Raw genomic sequence first — 15,944 nt, 5'->3', positions numbered from 1 at the left:
TCTGTCCAAGAACTGTCATAGTCACAGCCCAACAACCCGACAGCATTCATAAACAAGTCCGATTTCCTTGGCACAATAATCCCAGTTGGGATGATATAACAGGCATTAGCGTGACCACAGGCTGTGCCAGCCAACTGCTGGGGAAAAGTAACCAGCACATGGCATGTGAGGGTAACGCCTGAGTGAGCCAGCGCTGGGCCACTGGTGGGAACCCAGTCATGGCTGGAAAAGTGCAAATACGTCCCTGTGTTTGCAAAGACAAGGGGTCAGCAAATTATGGCCTGTGGGCCCAGGGTGGCCCAGCAGCTACTTTTGTGAATGAAGTTGTACTGAACACAGCCACGCCCATTCATTTACATATTATCTCTAGTTGCTTTTGCACATGGCTGAGTGGAGCAGTTAGAACAGAGACTGGAAAGCCCCTAAAACCCAAACTACTTCCTGTCTGGACCTTTACAGAAAGTGTGCTGAGCCCAGCACAGATGACGGACTTTCATACTGGTATAAAGTAAGCGTGGAATTAATTTACATGCTGCAGGGGGAAGTTTGATCCCATGGTGTGTCCTCCGTTCCTGCTTTTCACACAGCTCCTTGGACACTCAGGCCTATGGGCCAGGCTCTGTGACCACTGCTGCCACTTCCCCCGATTCTGTCACTGACGAGCTGTGACATGCAGTGTAACCTCTTGGAGCCCATCTGTGTATTTGTAAGACTGGGGGAAATGAGCTCATGGAAGGTGCCAGCTGGGAGGCCTGGGATTGGGCAGGGGGTTCTGTGACCGAGAGGTGCTCACTCTCCACACACCACCCTCCACGTGGCCCCTCCCTGCGTGAAAGCTTTGGTGGTGTGGCTAGAAAACAAGACAGTTACTGGACCTGATGTGTGTGGCACCAGTTAAGAGACTGCCTTCTTCCTCCCCGCACGCACTGGGCCTCGGCCGGACGGTCGTTTCTTCCGTCACTTCCACCTGGGGGACGAACAGAGAATAAGAGCACGTTACCATCCTCCCCCTCAGACAGGCTGAAGGCTTCGCTTCTTGTCCCATGAGACTGCGTCTGGAGCACGGCTGCCTTCCGGGGCCCCACAGGCACCTGCCTGTCAGCTGGCCATCAGCTCCCACACCCGGGGGACTTCTGCACAGGTGTGTGTGTGTGGGGTAGGGGGCTCTCCACGTTCCTCATTCCAGCGACCACTTACATTTCTGCGAGTATCCCTTTCACAGTGCAAAGCTGGTTTAACTCTTGCTGCTAAACACCACATCAGGACATTTAATCTCAGCTGCTCTTCTCATTGTAATAATGTATACATAACATGAAATTTACCCTTTCAACCTTTTTAAAGAGTCTGATTCAGTGGTATTAAGTGCATTCACACTGTTGCGCTATTATCACCACCCTCCATGTCTAGAACTTTTTCATCTTTCCAAACTGAGACTCTGTACCCACGAAACACTAATTCCCGTCCTCCCCCTCCCCCACCCCACCAGGCCCTGGCACCCACCCTCCCACTTTCTGTTTCTGAATTTGACACCCTAGGAGCCTCATAAAAGCAAAGCATATACTATGTGGCCTTGTGTGACTGGCTTCTTTAGTTCAGCATAATGTCTTCAAGGTTAATCCGTGCTGGAGCGTGTCAGAATTGCTTTTCTTTTTCAGACTTGTCTTAGCTCAGGCTGCGCTGGGAGCTTAAACACTATCCATTGATTTCTCACAGTTCTGGAGGCTGGAAGGCCGAGATCAAGGTGCTGACAGATCCCGTGTCTGCTGAGGGCCCGCTGCCTGCTTTGTAGATTGCTGACTTTTCGCTCTGTCCTCACCTCACTGACACCATGACCTCTTGTCTCTTCTTCTTCTCATAAGGGCACTAACCCCATCACGGGGCCCCCACCCTCATGACCTCATGTAACCCTAATAACCTCCCAGAGGCCCCGCGTCCTATTACCATCCCATCAGCAGTTAGGGCATCAAGATGTGGATTCTGGGGGGCACGAGCATGAGTCCACAACAAGGCTGAACAACACCCCTTTGTACCTATAGACCCCTTTCTCTTGTTTATCCATCATCCGTAGCTGGACGCTCAGGCTGCCTTCACCTTTTGGCCATTGTAACTCAGCTTAAACCATCCTTGTACTTAGACCAGGTCACCATGCTGTGACCACGACAAATTGGTGTTAGAGGGCACATTTATGCCCAAACCTCCCCCTCTGTACCATGTCGTCCAGGCAGACAGAGGTGAAAGGGTGGGCTTACAGTAAATTTTTCACCACATTCACGTATAAACATTTGCATGGCAAGAAGTTACTGTGCATATTCCTTTGGAGACTTCTCCCTTAAACCTGATCCCACCGCTGCCACCAAACCTCACATTCATGCATCGTGATGACATGGCAGGAGCTGTGCCATCAGGGACATGGGCTCCCGGCCACCTTGGCAGTCCTCACCCGTGCAACCCCTCTGAAGGGCAGTGCTGGGCCCCCACCTGCCTTTCACGGGCAGAAGCACCCACACGGCCTGGTTCCAGAGTGTGAGGCTCAGGCTGGCCGTGTCCCAGCTCCGCAGTCCTGGCCCTTGGCCAGCATTTCTCTGAGGGGCTAACCTCCTGCCCTGGGGACATTGGCGTGTCCAGCTGTTCTTGCCGTGACTGTACCTCAGGACAGGCAGTGCAGCGTGGGGACAGGGCCCTGCAATCAGTCTCTCGGTGACAGAGTGGCTCCACCATTACTGCTGTGGGGCCTCAGGCATGCTGTTCACCTTTCCGTGCCTCAGTTTCCTCATGGCGGAACGAGAAGAACAGTAGGACCTCGCAGTTACACTGAAGACTTAAGGAGCTGGCGCAAGAAACATGCTGGCCCCCAGCACAAGCTCAGTAAATCGTGACTGTCACGGAACCAGCCAGGGAACCCTCCACAGGGACCCTGGGGCCACCCTCGCCTGCCAGGCATTGTCACTGGTTGATATGTCTTTTTCATTTATAGGTTTTGCCTCCATCTCTGTTTTACTTTCAGTTTGTTGAAAAGACCTGATCATTTTTCTTGCCGAGTTTCCTACCGTCTGGCGTTTACTGATTACTCCCACGGTGTCACATACCATGCTCCTCCGTACTCTGAATTTCCTACAAATTGGCACTTGGATATGAAGGTTTGACCAAATTCAGGTTCAACTGTGGGCAAAACCACACCGTAGGTCGTGCTGTCTTCTCCTGTCAGAATGTCTGACTGTCTTGCTTGTGGAGGTGGCAGCCATCACTCATCACTGCCCAGAACCCGCAATTCATTCAGCGTCACACATGGTGACAGTCTAATTCTTTGATTACTTCTTCATTCTTTAGCTGAAATAATTATTTAAAGGGAAACTTCCCCCAATCTCCCATTTGGTTACCTAGTGGCACACGTCAAGCAGAAACAGCAAGCTAAATGCCTTATTCATCCTTTTTCAACTCACTATTTACTGGACGAATTGGTTCACCAGCTTCCTCCAATGGCACTCAATCAATTTTCTTCCTTTTTAAAGTATCCTTTTGTGCTCACGGATTTAAACATATTTGGTGCATTTTGATCCATCCAATAAAGATGCAGTTATTTTCTTTATTGATGATCCAATTGTCCAAACTTCGGCCAGTCAGAGCCTCCTCACGTTAGCTTCTGCGTCCTGAGTCAAGCAGCTTTGATCCTGGCACCACCCATCATGTCCTTCCCATCAGGAAGGAAAAGGATTTCAGGTTCATCTTGTCCATTTTCTGCTCCAGACCTGGAACTGGCCATTTCTCTAAGAACCCCGAGTCTTTTTTAGTGAGAATAGTTTTTCAAGACCATAATCTGAGTGCTGGGTGTACCAACTGCTACTGAATTAGTCATGCTTCATGGGACGTTTTACTGAACAGAGCTAAGAAATCTGTATGTTTTAAGACAAAATACATCTTGAGTTCATTCTAGTATTTCCAATTCAAATCGAGGACTTCAGAGTTTTATTTAACCTCATCCATCTTATTTATAAACGTCTTCACTCCTAATCTAGGTTCTTAGAACATCAGGAAGGACAGAATAGTCCACATTATTCTTTCAATTTTCCCCACAATATACACACAAGAGTCTCAGAATACTAATAAAACACTAACAACAGCAGAATGATTACTATAAACAGTTCAAGGTCATTTATTTACAGTATTTACTTTCTTTGGCCTTAGGGACACCCCGTTGTGAATGAACAAGCAAATTACTCGGCTTTTTAAAAAAGTCACTTAGAACAGGTCTCTGTGTGGCTCTGTCACCAACTGGATACACAGTTACGTTCACTTGCTTCACTTTATTGTTATTATACAGACTCTGTTTTAAAGTGAATTTTATCTTATACTTTTGTAAAATATTTATCAAGTTCTGAAGACCCATCTTAAAAACAAAGTATATTCAAAGAAGTCTGGTTTTATTCTGTCTCCTGTTCTCTATTCCCTTCCTTGCCTTACAATTTTATGTTTAGTTACATGATTTATACTTTTTTACTTTAAGTGGATTTAAGAAAGTCCTGTTGCACCCTCTGCTTGGATAAACTGAATTATAGATGCTCTCCCCCTTCTTGTTTTCCTTCCTTTACAACAATACATCACAAGATGTTCCTTCGGCATTCACTTTGTCACCTGGGAAAACAAAAGACTGCAAGTGACACAAATGTTCACCAATAGGGGACTGATCTTTGCTCTGTGGCTCCAGAAAGGAATGAAAAAGATTTCGGGTGTAAATTCTTTTTATATAATATATTTTCAATATATCTTTTAGATCGATTCCTAGAAGTGAGGCTGGATCAAAAGGTAATGGCAACGCAGTAGGGCTAGATCCTGCCAAATCGTTCTCCTTCCATGATGTACCAGTTTTCACTGTCATTGGCAACGTAGAAAAATGACTGTTTATGCCATAATCTGACCTACAAAGTATCTTGTCAAACTTTAGGATTTTTGGTAATCCCATAGGTGAGAAACAGCATTTCACTATGGTTTTAATTTGCATTCACTCTCTTACGAAGAATGAAGCTGAGTGTCTTCTATTAAGGTGAAGAACCATTTTTATTTCATTATCTGTATGCTGTCCAATTTTCTAGGCCTTCCCCTCTTTACATATGATTTTTGGTCTTTATTTTTTCTATCATTAGTAGCTCGTTATATATCAGGGATAACAATCTTTCTGTGATATACACTGAATAGATTTCCCCTAGTTTTAATTTTGTCTTTTTCCTTTGCTTTTGCGGGTGTTTTCCTTGCTATTTAAAAAGATGTATATTGAGGGGGAGGGAGGAATAGGCAGAGCACAGAGGATGCTTAGGGCAGCGAAACTACTCTGCATGATACTACAATGACGGACACGTGTCATTAGACATGTCAAAGCCCATCGGCTGCTACTGGAGGAGGTCACTGAGTGCCAGTTGACCTGAGACATGGGTCTTGGGAAGTAAGGTGTTGTCCAGGCCATCTGGACTGAATACATGACTGAACCCAGTTAAGGCTCCTGTATAAAGTTTTAAGATTCTGGCGGGCAGGTGTGGACATCTACTCGTCTTGCAGCCAAACACGTCTCACTCCCTTGCTTGTTAAACTTGCTACCGGCCAACCTGGAGGCTCTGCCTCTTTCTTCGGTCTCTCCCTGACCTCCACATACGGGGCCAGTTTCAGATTTCACCTGGGTAAGTCCCCAGGTTGCCAACCAACAGAGGTACAACACCAAGCGTGAGCCCTACTGTAAAGTATGGATTTTGGGTGTCGATGTAGGTTCACTGATTTTAACAAAAGTATCGCTCTGGTGTGGCATGTTGTTAGTAGTGGGGGCTATGTGTATGGGGGGACAGGAGGTATATGGGAACTGTCTGTACTTTCTGCCCAATTTTGCTGCACAATTAAAACTGCTCTAAAAAACGAAGTCTATTTAAATAGTTTATATAAAGTTTTCTGTCTTTTCCTTTAATGCTTTTGGACTTTGAGTCTTAATTTGAAAAACTTTTCCTATTGCCAGACTATAGGGGAATTAACCCATGTTTGCTTCTACTAATTGAAAGTTTTCATGTTTATATTTAAAGCTCTGATGCAATTGAAATTGATCCTGGTGTATTAAATTAGGAATAAATCCAATTTTACCATTTCCCCTATGTCTGTCCAGCTCTTCCAACACTGCTTATGAAAAAGCCCATCAGATGTTAAGCTGACTGAGTTCAGATGCCTCCATTATTGTACGCTAAATTTGCATATGCAGTTGGGTCTATTTCTGTATTTTCTTGTTAGGTTTATGCCTAGGTACTCATAAAAGGTATCTTTTCTCTCATATTGTGTTAACTGGTTATTATATTTATAAAGAAACCTATTGATTTCTGGGTGTTAAATTTATAACCTGCTATTTCACTAAATTCTTAATATCAGTAGAAAATTTTCCATCTTTTTTTTGGGGGGGGGTTTCCACAAATACAATCATATCAAATGCAAATAGGTATCGTGTTACCCTTTTAATTTTTAAGTTTTTAAGCTTCTGTTTTCTTTTGCCTGATTGAATTGACTAATTCAATATGATAGTAAATATTAGTAGTGGTGATTGATAGCTTTGCTCTTAACTTAAATGGGAATAACTTTGTCATTTCCATATTAAATAAGATGCTGTCTATTGGCTTTTGGTACATACACATGTGTACACATACACATACAAATGTTAAGAAAGCATCATATTATCATGGATGACTGTTGACTTTCTCATGATTTTTTTCTTAAGAGTGATTACTATGATGAATTCTATTAATGGCTTCTAATATTGAACCTTACTCATATTTCTGTAATAAATCCCTTTTAATCATGCACTGGTACTTATTTATATGCTTTGTGATTCAGTTTTTACTTAAAAACTAAATTTAAAAAATTATTATTTAAAATTATTATTTAAAAACTAATTTTTTTAAAAAAATCCCTACATCAATATTATTAATGCATTAGACTGAGACATGGTTTTTATGTCCAATCTTTGTCAGGTTGTATAGTCAACATTATGTATACAAAGCAAAATAGGAAGTTTACCTTCCTTCTCAATTCTCTTGCAATAACCGAAGTAGCATTTGGGGTTATCTGGTATTTCACAGGTTTGAAGATATTCCTGTGAATCAACCATCCTTTTGGGGGGAAAGGGGAATTCTTTTTACCACCGTCTCTATTCTTTTCCTATGGAAATTACTCTGTTTAGACTTTCTAACTCTATAAGATACAATTTTGTTAGATTGTATTTTCCTACATTTATATCCATTTTATCTTGGTTTTCAAGTTTATTTTAATGGAGTTGAACAATGAAAGACATTTTTCCTAAGGGTCTAAATCCTCTCTATGTCTAAACGAGGAGAATACCTACTACTTGCCGTGTACCCACAACAACAAGTGCTGAGTGCTTTATCACGAGTTAACTCGCACACAGACGACAGCTGTATGAGGCAGCCACCTTGTTCTATTTTGCTGAAGCCCAGAGAGTCCAGTGGCAGAGTTATGATTCCCACACAGCCCACTTCGATACAATGGTGGCCATTCACCGTCCCCTAACAGTGGTACAGGGGTCTTCAAATGCTCTCAGGCCAAAATGTCTGGTGCCTCTGAAATATGGTAGGTGCCTAGATGCGTGATCAGAAGCAAAGCATTTCCCTAGTTGACGCTCAGTCACACCTTTAATGGTTTTCTCCTGTGTGGAAAGGTGGAAGAACGTTCTCTCCTAAAATTTATATTTTGGGGAAATAATAGTGAGTGTAGGCTCTACTGTGGTTTCTATTGTGTGCACTGAAGTGACACATGAATCAGTGAAATATCTATTTCCTCAAGGGTTGTTAATATGAGAGGTGAACGGCTGTCATCACGTTCAAGGCTCATGTCCCCCAAAGAGTTACAGGCTGTTCTTTCCATGCCACTTCCTGGCTTGAGCTCACATTAAAAATGAGGCAATTCTTAAAGAACCCACAAGGAATAACAAGCACTCATTTGTAAGACAACCCTTGAACACGGAAGCTCATTTTTAAGGCCCCGAGACCTGGCTGCACTTACATTTCTGAGTCGTAGAGGACGACTACATCCTTGCAATTCCATCACGTGCCCTCACCCTGGAACGGTCACCTTCCAAGGGAACCTGAATGCCAGAGACATTATCTCATCATTGCAAATCTGGAGCAGAGCTGCTCTGCACGAGTCCACGCCTCCAGCACTGGACTGACTGCAAGACGGGCTTGTTGGAAAGATTTACGTTTGTATTGTCCAGCCGTTTAAATCGAGTGGTAACACTGCCATAAATATGTGTCTGAACCAGACCAGTGCGCTATCAACAAGAGTTGGGTCAACAAGACCCAAACAACTCACTAAATACGTTTACAGTTGTTCTACTGGTTTCAATTATTTTACTCAGCTCTTCTTCTGGGAAAAGATGCTTTTTCTTTTTTTTTTAATGTTGTCTTTTTTAAAAACTTTTATTTATTTTCAGTGTGTTTTTCCAGGACCCATCAGCTCCAAGTAAAGTAGTTGTTTCAATCTAGTTGTAGAGGGCGCAGCTCACAGTGGCCCATGTGGGGATTGAACCGGCAACTTTGTTGTTAAAAGCACTGTGCTCTAATCAACTGAGCTAACCCGCCACCCCAAAGGTGCCTTTTCTACTGAACAAAAAGAACCTAATGGGTCAGACTCTTTCCATGGCCTCCTGTTGTCATGACAGCCGAGGAACACTTTAAACATTGCAAGTCCTGGGCTGTCAGCCCTGACCTGCTTGCCTCCTTCCCTCTCCCTGGAGGGCAGAGTTCACGTTTTGTCTTAACAGCACCATGATCTGGAATATAAAAGATGCTAAATAAATCTGCTGAGTGAATAAAGAAAGTGCAAATAAAAGTTTTAAATCCAAATTCTTACTCCAGTCTGATGGGTGGACAGGAAAATAACCATAATTCAACTCAGATTGGAATAAACACTATAATGCTGTTTATAAGAAAAATCATTAGAATACTAGAAAGGAACATTTCCTTCTATCTGGCAGAATGGAAATAGGTAAATGTAAGATGAGTTTTTGAGGAGGATTTAGGAAGGCTGAAAGAGGACATTCCATTGCTGGGGGGACACCACAAGCAGAGGGCAATAGACATGCACGTGTCCGGGAGCCACCGGGAGCCATGGGTCCCAGGGGCAGGAGAGCTAGTGGGCTCAGAGACTGTGGCTGAAGGTCAGGGTCAGGCCCTGTGGGCTGTCGGGAGAGCAGCTGGAGTACAGCGTGAGGCCAGTGGGAAGGCACTGGGAGTTTCTGAGGAGGGAACCGACATGTTTTCAAAAAACAAAGACATGGACATTTGGTAACAAAGTGGAAAATGGGTCAAAGACATAGAAAGAAATGGGAAGGTGCTCATTTTCTTAGGTGTTGCCCTCCCTACCCTATTCACCTATGGCTGACAGAGCGTTCGTTTATCAGGTAGCCGTGGAGAATCCTGGAGTTCAGAGAAGATGGACAACAGTCCTGGCACCCAGGGATGAATCATAACGGGTCAAAGTCAGTCCTTGGTAATCTCATGCCCTTGACCTGGAATTTGGTCCTCAGGATGAAAACAGAAGTCAACTGGTTGGGTAAGCTGCTGCTTACCTGATAGAAAGGGACAGACTCCACTGGCATAGACTGTTCCCACTTGCCTCCCCTCCTTCTTTCTGCCTTAAGCAAGGAAACATCTGTAAGGACACCAGCCATCTTGGGACTATGAGTTGAAAGCCAGACGACAACAACCAACATGCAAAGTCGATGGAGTTGAAAGTCCATTCATGCTGGTTTCACAGAATATTTGTACCAGCCTTAGACTACCCACTTCTGATCTTTCTTCTCATATAAATGCTATTTATTCAAGTCAAATATTTGGTTACTTGTAGCTCAACTTATCCCTAATTGATACATGAAGGTAGAATAACTCAGATGGCAAAACTAGAAGCTACAGCAAAAAGAAAATCATAGGTGAATTTCATTTGTAAACGTAGATGTAAAACTTAAAAGACTAGCAAATGAATCCAAATTGTAGAAAAAGACAAAAAGGACAAAGAAGAGACCTGGGGCTGCAGCAAGAGTGTTTGATAGTGGAGCTTAAGGATAAATGGAGACTCAGGTGGACTGAGAAAAGACCATGGCATTTTCTAGACCTGCCATAGGCATCCCGGACATGCCTCACTCCAGACTAACATGAGAGAGCAATCAATTCCCCTCTTATTAAATTCCGTTTTTCTTTTCTGTTACCAATGGCCAGACAGGATTCTGATGCTAGCGTACTCTATTAAATCACAGGAGAAAAACCATTTGGTCTCAAAAGATGCTGAAAAGTCCACATTCACCCATTATAACAGCTCAAAATGAACGACGAATAGAAGAAACGTCCTTTAGTTAACTGTAAGCATTGATCCCAAGCTTACAGGAGTTACCCTACCTCATAATGAAAACATTAGAAACAATTCCGTCGAAGTTCAGACAAGCCCATGACTAAATGTTAGAACAAATGAGAATATTTTAAATGGCTGGAACAAGATCAACATACAAAAATCAATACTTTTCCTACATACCAACATTAGCCAATTCAGCATTTAAAATAAACAAAACCAAAATCCATTTCATAATATCCAACACCAAGTATGGTCTTTGGGAAGTCATTAAACCCTTTTGAATCTATTTCTTCACCTATACATGGGGAAGATGCCACATCTTTCTTAGAATTTTGTTAAGCTTGACAAAACTTAAATCTATTTATCTATCTATCTGTCTGTCTGTCTGTCTGTCTGTCTGTCTGTCTATCTATCTACCTGCCTACCTACTTATTGCCTATCTATCTAATCTACTACCTCTCTCTATTTTTACCTACCTGCATACGTGCTTATTTGCCTACCTACTTATCTATCTACCTATCTTTCTATCTATCTCTATTTTGTCTGGCTATCCATCTCACCAACTACATGTTTATCTATCTATTTCACTATCTATGTATATAAATATCTGCCTTTCTCGCCATAAGTTTGCCTCTCTTTTTCCTATTTTTTGTCTGTGTCTAACTATCTCTCTCTCTGTTGATCTGTCTATCTTTCTTACTACTATCTGTTTACCTGTCTATCTTACCTAGTAACTCTTTGTTGCACTGTCCATCTGTTGGTCTCTCTATCTGTCTTTCAACCTATTTGCCAATCTACACATATATGCCTGTCGATGTATTCACATGATTATTTGCCTCCGTCCATCTGTCTATCCATCCATCCATCCATCCATCCATCCATCCATCCATCCATCCATATCTCTTTCCTCCTCCCTTCCTGTCTCATTGTCTCCTGACAGTCTAACTTCCTGTCAATCTAATTTTAGCTATTAACCAATCTAGTTATCTCTACCCTGTCATAGTGATGGACACTGAGAAGACCTTCAATATATGTTAATCTTCCCCCTTTTCATTTCCCTCCATCCCTTTATTTCTCCATTTCTGCAATCAACTGCTGGGAACTGAGCCTTTGCTCTGTGTTATGTGCCAGGGGTACAACCCAATAGCAGGCATGGGTTCCGCCTTTGAAGAGTATTCAGGCTGGTGGCCTCGACTTTTGGTGGTGAGCCCGCTATCGTGCACCTAGACACCAAGTTATAAAGTTGAATACCTGGAAGTTATGTAATGTTACCAATGTGAACTCCATAAAAACAATTTTAAAGTTAGAGAAGGAGTTTTATCACACGGTACTCAGTGCTCTGAGAGAGACAAGATGCTGTAGAAACACATGGGGGAAGGCACCACCGTGCTGGCGTGGAGGAGAGAATGGCAGTGGCTCTGAGGACGGTCCCTCTCACCTGCAAACCACAGGAGGATGAGGAATTGTGCAGTAGAGGTAGCGGCTGGTCTCCATGTGAGTGCAGAGTGGGGGAGGTACGGATGGGGCAGAAACATAAACAGGACGTGGTAAGGAGCGTACGACTTCAGACAGAAGAGACCAGAGCAACCTAATACACAGCCAGACGTACTGTTCGCACGGATGAAGGTACAATACAGTGAAGATGGCAATTATCCTCATACGATCTATGAATTCAGTGGGATCCCAACCAGGAACAAAGCAGGATTCTCTGTAGATATGAACACGCTGAATCTAAAATTTATATGGAAAAGTAAAGGAACTATATTAGGCGAAAACAATTTTGAAAAAGAAGAAAAAGGTTGGAGGATTCACACCACCCAATTTTAAGATGCATTATAAACCTACTGTGGTCAAGACAATAGTTTTGTGAAAGAACACTTAGATCAATGGAACTGAATATAGACAACTGATTTAAAAATTTTTTTGTTAACTTTTATTTACTTTAAGTGTGTTTTTCCAGGACCCATCAGCTCCAAGTCAAGTAGTTGTTTCAATCTAGTTGTGGAGGGCGCAGCTCACACTGCAGGGATTGAACCGGCGATCCTGGTGTTATATGCACTGCACTCTAACCAACTGAGCTAACCGGCTGCCCCAACAACTGATTTTTTGACAAAGGCAATCTGGGTGGAGAAAGGACACACTTTTAACAAATGGTGTTGGAACAAATGGACATCTATATGCAAAAACAAATAAAACACCTCAATTTCCACCTCACATCACATGTAAATTTAACTCTAAATGGAGCATAGACCAAGTGTGCATGTGTGTTTAGGTGTCCATGTGTGGGGTGTGTATGTATGTGTGTGTGTTCCATGTGCATCGTGAGTCTGTACACGTGTTCAGGAGTGTGAGCTTCTGTGTGTCGGTGTATGAGTGTGTGTACTCGTGGTTATGTTGGGTGTAAGTGCACGTACATGCAAGTGTGTGTGAGAGTGTGAGTGTGTGTGTGTGTGTTATGAGGGAATGTAGGGAAAACTATCTAACAGACATTTAGAGAGAAGTCCCAGTGAGCTGGATATTTACACTTGAAAGCTTCCAGAATATTTATAGTAAATGAAACAAAGGGAGAAGATGCAGTAGCTCTTTTCCATTTAAACACACACACACACACACACACACACACACACACACACACACACACACAATTCCCAAGCAGAATTTCAGGTTTTGGGCTTTTTAATAAGTTCATATTAGATGAATAATTACACGTTGGTGATTGGTAAAATTCAATATTTTACATAAGTGTCTATGTCTCCAAATAGAACAAGCCAGGTTACCTAAACAAATGACACAGGAAAAGGACTTCCACAGATGGCCATCATCCTGAACGGCTTTGAACATTTTTAAAAAACGACACTGAGATAGATGGATTTTTTAAGAACCAACTTTCTTTAATTACCTGGCACCTAGACGACCTACTGTGTTAATTTACTAATCGTGTTCTTTAGTTATCTGGGTTCTACCCTTCAGTCACTAGAAACGCTTATCTGAAAATACAAATTCACACAGGCATGCAAGCAACATGGGGACAGTTTGCTTCTAGCCCCCAGTTCTCATTGCTTCATCGTTAAAAGAGGATAACGGGTCCTACTTATACGGATGCACAGATGATTGTATAACACAGATCCTGGCCCATAGCAGTGCCAAGAAAAGGTTGGGCAGGACTATTGCTGGTGTTCTTATCTATTCACTTATTTGCAAATATGTTCTTAAACTAATAACTTTGGAAACCTAGTAAGACCCTCTGGAGTACGATTCTTTCAGAAGATTTGCTTTTGGTCAATTTTGTATCATACCCAAGGAACTTAGGGTTTTTCAAAGGTTGTTGCTGTATGGAAACCGATAAAAATGAAGGTCAAGTTCCAGGATGAGCTGTTTGAGTCAAGAAGGAAACTGCATTTTTAAGCAGAAAAAAATGTATGTCCTCAATCCCCGGAGGAAAGAATGGTGAAACCAATTTCCCTCCAACACTCTAGCAGTGGCTTAGGATCACCAAATAAGAAGCCTTGCAGCTCTGGAGGAAAGAGTCATAGCAAGTCCGAAGCAATTGATTTTAACTGAGAAAATTATTTTGCTATGGAGTTGGTTTTTTTTTTCTGAACAGCATATTGTCCCCATGAATACACTGCCTCTGAGTTCAAGTGTCTCTAATCAACTGCCAGGATGTAATCACAGCTGCCAGAAAAAGGGACCCCGCACGGAACAGGAAGCAAGAAAGGACGATTATCAATCTTACAGATTATTAAAGGCGGGGAAAGGTAGGAGAGAAGGCAAGAGAAGGAACATGGGAGAAGCAGAAGAGATGAAAGAGCCTGGCTGAGAAGCACATCTCCAAATATAATCAACCCTACACATTTTGTGGGTGCTGTATTAGTTATCTACCGCTGGAAAACAAATTATACCCCCCGCCCCGCCACCAAATTCAGTGACTTAAAACTCTGCATCTATCATCTCGCAGGTGCTGCAGGTCAGGTCTCAGGGTGACACTTAGCTGGGTTTTCTGGCTCGGGGCCTCGCACAAGCTGCAGAAACAATGGCTGGGGCTGCAGTCTTGTCTGAATGGGCCCCCTCCAGGCACACTCATGCAACTGTTGGCAGAATTGTTTTTCAAGGACTGTTGAGCTGAGGATCTCAATCTCTTGCCACATGGGCCTTTCCATTGGTGAAGTTGCAAAATGACAGCTGGCTTTATCAGCAAGGCGACACACACAAGCGTTTGTGTATCCTGATTTTGGAAGTAGCAGCCTGTCACGTCTGCTGTATTGTTTACGAGGTGAAGGTCACGGGGTCCAGGCCCACACGAGGGCAGGGGACACCACCAGAGTGTGGCTGTCAGGAGGCAGAAGTGATTGGGAACCATGTCAGAAGCTGCCTGTCCCAGATGTCCTTGGAGCATTTACACGAGGGCTCAAATTCATTCATTGTACAGCCGAAAAGGCAACACTTGATTACTCAAAATTCCTCAGCCACTCTTCTGTTTATTTATTTTCAGCAAATTGTTATAGAAAAATGTATTCCAAACTTGAGAAAAAGGAAAAGCGATGATTGCTCGAATGTTGGGTATCCTCCTAAAACACAAACGAGCCTGTTTGATGCCGTTCTGAAAACCTTGGGAAGTGTCACACCTATTCACGTAACAATTCACAACCCATAAACACGCTGAGAGCTCAGGCTCCACCCCCCAGACAGTAGCTATTAGTTACTTAGGTTCCTAATTTTAACGATAAGGGCACTGAGGGTTTGCGAGCTGAAGTCCTAGCTCAAGGTCATCCGGTTAGTGTGTGGCAGAGACGACATGCAAACCAGACACGCATCTAGACTGTCTAATTTCAGAGTCCTTCTCTTGACTGCCTTGGTACTCTCCCTTGGGTGATAGCTCACAACTGTGGAAAAAGAGAAAAATGAAGGGCGACGGGACAGGGAGGAAGAACGGCTGGTGAAATGATAAATAGATTAGTTAAAAGTCACAATACAACCATCAATGGAAGGTAAAACAAGTGAAAATTAGCTGGGAAGAGGTATTCACACGGTCTCTGAGGTAATCCCACCAATTACTTACTAATGACAAAAAAATTTTAAAAACCTAGTGACTTTATAAAGCTCCGGCAGAATCCGCCATAGCCAGCTGAACAAATTTATCATTGTCGCCAGCCCCAGCTCACGATAACATGGTGGCCCCCGGATGTGGTGTAAATAGACAAATGTTTACCTGAATCTATGTATGAGAAACAGGCAAATCCAGACGGGGAGACTCTCCAAAAATGTCAACCGCACAAAAATGCCAACTGCACAAAGTCAAAAACAAAAGCACGTTTTGGTTTAGACTGAAAGATATAACCAAATTCAGTGCACAATACTTAACTAACTGAATGCCAGATAGGGGAGAAGAGCTATAAGGAATGTTTGGGGGACAACCGGAGGTATTGCAATAGGGACTATATATTGGATCAGTGTTAAATTCATCAATGTTCAATTCCACAGTAGTAAAGGAGAATTTATCAATGTTAAATTCATCAATGTAAATTTAAACAGTAATAATGAGGAATTACATAATAATTACATAT

The 15,944-nt window shown here is 42.8% G+C and overlaps 1 protein-coding gene across 5 annotated transcripts in view; it reads right to left on the bottom strand.

The window, feature by feature from the left end:
- The window catches only part of OTUD7A (OTU deubiquitinase 7A), a 213,244-nt gene that overhangs the window by 100,388 nt on the left and 96,912 nt on the right, over nucleotides 1-15,944 (bottom strand). For 3 of the 5 annotated variants that reach the window (XM_074318359.2, XM_088789319.1, XM_088789317.1), the window contains one exon: nucleotides 876-967. The gene's annotated coding sequence lies outside the window, so the exon portion shown is untranslated. Of the gene's footprint in view, nucleotides 1-875; nucleotides 968-15,589; nucleotides 15,666-15,944 lie in introns of all 5 variants that reach the window. The other 2 variants (XM_088789316.1, XM_088789318.1) reach the window with 1 other exon arrangement.

This window comes from Rhinolophus sinicus, chromosome 13 (genome assembly GCF_057876585.1).
Source record: "Rhinolophus sinicus isolate RSI-liver-muscle chromosome 13, RSI-T2T, whole genome shotgun sequence".
NCBI lineage: Eukaryota > Metazoa > Chordata > Mammalia > Chiroptera > Rhinolophidae > Rhinolophus > Rhinolophus sinicus.
Note: the sequence above shows the minus strand (reverse complement) of the source record. Positions and strands in the feature narration are given on the sequence as shown.